A 7,790-nucleotide genomic window follows, 5' to 3' on the forward strand; every position below is an offset into this window, starting at 1 on the left:
TAAATTTTATTCCAATATAGAAAGAAGGTTAACGTTTTGTACGGCTATGAACACAGATACAGCACTGTCTTGATAGTTTGGATTTCTATATCACTATAAAGAATGGCTATTCCTATTAAAATTTTCCATACTTTACTAATTTCACGTTTCTGAGCAGTAATGAAATATTAAAATAGGTCTTTTTTTATTGTGTATCGAAAAATAAACCTAGCACTGTGGTTTTATGTTTGTAAGTTCACGTTTATTTTTAATGTTAGTTTCATGAACAGTATTTGCTAAATTGTTAGTAAAGATTTATTTAATTATTTTTATTAGAATAATTATTCTGTATTGTCAGTTTGATATATCGATTTAGGATTAGTCTAAATATCCCATTAGCTGGCCATACCTCATGAGATATTATTGGGATTATGACAGAAAATATTGCTAACAATGATGTTGTCGAACTTATGAATTAATGCATGTTAATCATTATTAGTAAGCTTGGTATGTTAGCTATGTTCGTTATTGGTTTACTTTTTAATTATGATCTCTGTACATTTACTGCTTTGACCAGAAGTTGATAATAATCTTTAGGTGGCAGTGAAAGAGTTAACTATCTGATATAAAGTCTAATAAGTATTTTCAATACTAAAAGTACAAGCCTGACAACTACTAACATTGTTGAATTGAATGATTTTGACAATTTCTTGAAGTGATGATATATGTAATTTCAACCTTCATGAAAAAGCTAATTGTTATTTGCGCCATCTACTGTCATATGCCGACATTAAGTACACTGAAAATAATACAATAAGATTTTTATTTACTTTTATTAAGTTTTTCTTTTTTTTATAAGGAAAATGTTAATATATAAAAATTACCAAATAAAGTGGTTTTATTAAACAAGCATGCAAGCACACGATACTTCTGTGATAATTAAAAATATTGTCAAATTTCACTATTTTTCTAACTAGTAAAGAAGATACTTTTGATAAGGAATATTCGGGTATATTTTCTTGCAGGTGTTCTGCAGGTAGTTAGTGATATCATGTGAACTGGATATATATATTTTGAGGAATGATAGAAGAGACTTATACAAGTTAGGGTTTTATCTCCTTTAAATGTGTGCGTAATGAGAATGATCACTGGTGTAGATAACCTGAGGACTGTGAAATATAGTAATAGAGCAATCTGTACCTAGCCATCCCTAGTTCTGAAATAAAAGACCAGGGGGAAAGCAACTAGTCAATAGAACCCACTGCTAATTCTTGGGCTACTCTTCGAATAGTGAGACTTGACTGTCACTTTTTAGTGCATGTACGGTCCCAAACTGCAAAGCACTTTATTCTGATAACTGGTCATAAACCATGAATTCTCAAATTCATAGTGTGTGCACAATAACCACTGGATCACACACACAGTCCATATAAAGTGACAATTTTAGATGGGCTGAAAATTAATCTAAACTCTTGACAATAACTTTCAATAACATGCATGCCCAAAATATTAATAGGTAGTAAAAAATTATATAATCTAAAAAACTGATACCAAAATTCTCTAGAAACATTTCCTCAACACACTATTTATATCTACATGGTAATTTATATGTTTCTAAAGAAGTCATTTGTGAGACTTTAGCAATAAAATAAGGAACAGTCTTTTTTTTCAATGAATGGTTATTGCTATTCATTTAGAATAATGTGTTTTGATTACTAGCACTTGTTTGATTATATTATTTTAAACCACGTAGTATGTATGTTTTAGAATCTTGCATTATATGCAGGTAATCAGAGCCAATATTATCATTGTTGAGTCATGGAGATCATATACGAATATGGTATTTAATTTTTATTTAACCCAGAATACTTCTTGAAATACTGTATAAAATCCAACATTATTTTAAACCACATACTATGTACTCGTATGTTTTAGAATCTTGCATTATATGCAGGTAATCAGAGTCAATATTATCACTTTTGAGCCATAGAGATCAGATACAAATACTGTATTTAATTTATATTTAACCCAGAATACTTCTCAAATACTGTATAAAATCCAATTGGATATTTTATGCTAGCAAGTATTGGCAAGCTATTAAATGAAGCCATTGTATGTTTTCTGAAATTCATGAACAGAACATTACCTAAACAGAAGCATATTTACTAACACACTCAGACATTTAGTTTTAAAAAATTAAAAATGGAACTTTCATCAAACAGTTTTAAAGGATCTTGAACTATAATTCCTGGTATTCGTGTAGCAATTTTGCATTGTTCATAAAAATAATAAAAAATCAGATGGTTTCAATTTTGAATTACCTTCCCTAATAAAACTATAACATTTTTCTTAAAGTAAAGAACATTATATATGTTTTTGTTTTATCTGTTTACACTGTTTATATTAGTCTTACATCAGTTATGGGAAAAGTTTTTGTAAAGTCTGTTAAAAGATGCTTTGCATAGTCATTTAACAAAGTTTAGAATTTTATTGGATAGTCAACATGGTTTCACTAAGGGAAAATCTTGCTTACAAATCTTTTAACATTCTTTGCAAAGGTTACTGCTTATGTAGATGAGGGTAAAGGTGTAGATTTGGTGTATCTAGATTTTCAGAAAGCATTTGACAAAGTGCCACATAAACGGCTTGTAAAATAAATAGCTCTATAGGTGTGGGGGATAAGTTAGCAAATTGGATAGAAGAGTGGCTGGATGGAAGAAAGCAGAAAGTTGTTACAAATGGAGTTCAGACAAACTGGATTAATGTCACAAGTGGGGTACCTTAGGGCTCAGTCTTAAGACCTTTGCTCTTTTTGATTTACATCAATGACATAGTTGAAGGGACAGTCAATAAATTACTTAAATTTGCAGATGATATTAAGGTCTTGGGTGTTGCTAACTGTGAAGAGGATGGTGCTGATTTACAAAAGGATTTAGATCATATAGAGAGTTGGGCAAATAAATGGCAGATGGGTATTAATTAGAATAAATGCAAGATAATGCATGCGGGTTATCATAATTTGAATTATAAGTATAATTTGGATGGGAATAACCTTAATAGTGTTATGAAGGAAAAGGATCTTGGTGTAATAGTTGATTAGTCTCTAAAGCCATCCAAGCAGTGTGCTGTTGCTGGTGGTATGGTAACTAGGATTTTAGGTTGTATTTGTAGAAATATTGAATACAAGTCTAAAGAGGTTATACTGGTTAGGCCACATTTGGGATATTGTGTTCAGTCTTGGGCTCTTTACCTCAGGAAAGACATTGAATTGTTGGAAAGGGTTCAGAGAAGGGTTACTAGAATGGTGCCTGAGATGGAGGGGTTGTCATACGATGAGAGGCTGAAATCTCTCAAATTGTTTTCTCTTGAAACTCAAACTGTAGAAAAGTATTAGTTTGATGTATTGTATTCCCCAGGCTCACAATGTGGAACTGTTAAAAGATTTTCTCACCATATGGTGAGACCTTGTCTATTGAATGTCCTGACCCTGGACAGCATATAGGAGGTAAAGCCATTTCTACTGTAGCAATGTTCAACCATATTTTCGGAGATCCTACTAGTGGTTGGATATAATGATTGATATTTCAGGAGGTCAGGGAAGAGCACATGTAGAACCCAGACATAACATGGGCGCTTATCGCCATGAAGCACTGTGATATTTGGTCAGAGTAGGCGTGCTGTATTGCTTTTATAAATCACCAGGACATGGTTCACAACTTGTAGGAAGTACTAACCTACAATGACAGTTAAGATTTCGAATGGTGGTGTAAATATTGTAATACGTGTTCTGCACAGAGGAAAACCCGCTTAACATTGTAAATTCCAGAAGAGAATTGTTGGTTCTTCTTTGCATAGAATTTCTCTGGATGTCACTGGTCCTCTCCTGGAAACCGGAAGAGGTAACCGGTATGTGCTGATTATTATACATGACTTCACAAAGTGGATAGAAGCTCATCCATTGTCCATTACAGGAGAACAATCTGTCGATGAGCACTGGATAATACGATTCAGCTCACCTGAAGAGATCCACATGGATTAGGAAGCTAGTTTCAATAGCCGGCTATTCCCTGTTTTGTGCACAGTTATGATAAAGACACACGCTTTGCTTTATCACCTCGGTCTCGTGGTTTAGTAGAATAAATACAATAAACTATCAAGCAGGTTCTTAGTTTTAACAGAACTGACTGGAACGAACACTTGCTGTATGCCATGATGGAGTATTGTACAGTGAAACAGAAATTGTCGGTTAGTCGCCGAACATGCTCATGTTTGATGGGGAAATACAGATTCCTGCGAATATGATGTATGGTCCACTTCAAAGAGCAGACGTGCAACAGTGTTTACAAGAATACATGGGGTGGTTATGGTCTGCATTAGTCGATATGGATGAGATTGCATGTGAACAGTTAGGAAAGGCAGTCATGTAGCAGAAAAGATACTATGATAAAGCAATTACAGAATAAATGTCCCATCGAGGAGACTGGGTATGACTTTGATGCCTAAAAGAGAGAAGTAACTTGGTTCTGGCGGAACAGGGCCTCATTTCGTTCTCTGACAACATGTTCAGTGCTAGTAAGAACATAAAACTTGTTGACAAACTGAAACTATGTGTTACAGACGAAACTCTTGCTAGCTCAGGATACTGAGAATATTTTTACATCTCAACTCAGCTGATGAGGAGGAAGATCCCGAGAGCACTAATTTGGCTTTACGAGATTAGTCTTATGAAGAAGCACCCTGATATAACCCTAAAAGTCGGTCTAGACACCAACACTAGACTTTTGTTTGTTTGTTTGTAGTTAAGCACAAAGCTACACAAGGAGCTATCTGTGGTTCGCCCACCACGAGTATTGAAACTCGGTTTCTAGCGTTATAAGTCCGCAGACATACCGCTGTGCCACTGGGGGGCTAGACTTCCTTATCAGTATAGGTGGAATTAACTGCCTGATCAGCAGTTAGAAAAATCATTTGATTTTAAGATCATCGACTGAAAGGCTTGTTTTCCTAGTTATCAAGTGGTTTTTTAAAGTGTGTTTACAGTACTGTGTAATTACCATTTGATTATTACAAAGGACAGTTTGTTGATCGCACATGTCACAGGATAAAAACCAACAACAAAAAACTGGCGAATCTATGAAGACGGAGTGCGAGTCTAGAAATGAAGAGAGAAGTAGTGTGTGTGTGTGTGTATACATGTTCGCGGCAAGCTCAGATTCGGCTCATTAGAAATGTTATAATTTTACATTAACATTTTCGCGTTTCACCGACATTAGCTCCACTTACCACCAGTTTATAAGAATCATCGTTTTATACTTTTCCACTTATTATTGAAAAAACAACCAAAAAAAAACCTTAAATTTTATAATTTCCGAGATTAAAAATCTTTACTACCCTATGTTTTATCATTTCTTTTTCGTAAAAAAGAGTGTTCATTGGAGGTGATGTTTAAGGGTAGGTAGTTTAGTGTTATACAAGTGGATTAGAACATTTTCTACGACATTTTCTCTTTGCAGCCTCGTTAGAACAATAACTGCATTACTGCACAAGTTAACACTGGTATTAGAATACATAAGACTTGTTCACAATGTCGCCGTTTTCTAAGTCGACCAGACATCGACGTCGCGTGCTAAACATACACTTACATGACAGGTGGTGCTTCAGGTACTGGAAGGTAGACTTAAACTATTAATCTACCAAGCAGAAGCAGAGTCGGAATTACTGATCTATTATGTTTAAACTACAATTTTTTAAGCAAATAGAAACAATATGTATTTAATCACAATACTAGAAATAAACGACATTATAACACAAAATTGTCCTTTTTCTTTAATTAGACACTCAACGTTTCGCTTTACAGATTCTTCAGGAGCGTTCCACTAAAACACAAACCGTAAAAACTTGGTGTTATAAGGTCGTTTATTTCTGTTTTCTATACAGTAATGTGCGATTAAATACATATTGTTTTAATTTCTGTATTTAATACACCTGGTTAACTTCTCATATAACTATATATAAAAAAATTAAGGACGTATTGATTTATTGTGATTTTTTTAAGAAAAAGTTTTGATTTTGTAAGTAACCAAAAAATTTCCAGACTTTAAATGTGTTAAGTGGTTTTAGTTTTCTAGACTGATCAAGAGAAATATATTTGCCAAAATATAAGTGACAGTGCTTATTATTAAGCTTTTAAAATGTAACTGATAATTTAAGTCTAATACAATTATATATATATATATAGTTAAGCTTTTGAAATCTGACAATTTAAATCTTATGAAATGCACGTGTTTAAGTTTCCTTAGCGTTATTTAAATTTTGCGAATAGTGTAACACTAATGTCGTTTGTTTGTTTGTAATTAAACACAAAGCTACACAATGGGCTATCTGTGCTCTGCCCACCACGGGTATCGAAACCCGGATTCTAGCGTTGTAAGTCCGCAGACATACCGCTGTGCCACTGGGGGGCATACTAATGTCGTAACTGCGAGTACGATTGGATAAAATCACAATCGTAGTTTTTGTATGGTAGATATTATAATATCGTCAAGAGCTTCATAATTTAAAGTTCTGTTTTACATAGTCTTATATGTATAAGAGCAGTATAGCTGTAAGAACGATTTGAGAGACTTCCAAGTATTTACACGATAACCCATCTCCCATGCAGACTTTGTATAATAGTATATTTGTAAACATATAAGAACAATATCAGATTTGCCTAGCGGATGCATACATGAACCTTTCTCTCAATGAAAAGTTATGCTCTACCCATACGAACGTTGTCTGTATAAATGTACATTTATAACAGAAGTATGAGAGATTTACCGAGCTATTGGATATTCAATTATCATCTGTTAAGATATAAAAAAACTGCAAAAACAAAAACTAGTCTGTAAATTCAAAGTGAGATGGGTTGAGGAGTTCATGGAATATGTTATTAATGTTTTAAGGAGTTCCGACGCTCTTAACCCTGATTTTGACTTTAGCATTTTCTAATGAAATACACGACGTAATATTTAGGTTCGGGAAAATTTTTATTTTTGGAATTTTACGACGATCGTTCTGTGCTGTAAATGTGATGCACACGCAATGTTAACGTGCTAAAGCTAAAATATAGACGAATAAGATTTAGAGGTATAGTTGACATGTTATTATACCCTCTTCTTTCCGAAAAAACCAGTAATGGGCCAGTTAAGAATAGTATATTTTAAATCATTATCGGTTTTATTATGATATAACATTATATATGTACTATTAATAAGTATGAATCGTCTAACAAGCCATCACCAAATATTTTATGTATTGCATCCAGTGAACCTTTCGTTTCTTACATCAGAACTGTTTGCGTTAACCGATGACGAAACGCAGCCTACCGTTAAAAAACAAAAGTCTTTATTTCTATGGTAAAGTACATATATTTTAACACTTTCCAGAAAACTTCAGAACAACAAGATATTGATATTTACATAATGAACGACCGAGATTCAACTTAACATCACTAATATATTTATAACAATATTCCGTGAAGATTAACGTGTGCTCTGAGCAATTAAAAATCACCAAGGAAACCATCACCATGTTTTTCAAGTTCTCTAAGCTAGAATAAGAAAGTTAGTAAATCATGCATCATAGTTATTTCGTAGTAAACAGGAGACAGTAATAGTAAAAAAGTCGACTTTTACGACGGCATATAATGCAACTAATCAGCAGGTTAATAAGCAAAGCAAAGGTTTTATTTTACTTAAGTACAAGAAAGTAAAAGTTTAGTTGTACTTACAAATAATGTTAATGTGTTGAAAACAAAACAAGGTTTTGGT

This window comes from Limulus polyphemus, unplaced genomic scaffold, assembly GCF_000517525.1.
Source record: "Limulus polyphemus unplaced genomic scaffold, Limulus_polyphemus-2.1.2 Scaffold1213, whole genome shotgun sequence".
NCBI classification, from domain to species: Eukaryota; Metazoa; Arthropoda; class Merostomata; order Xiphosura; family Limulidae; genus Limulus; species Limulus polyphemus.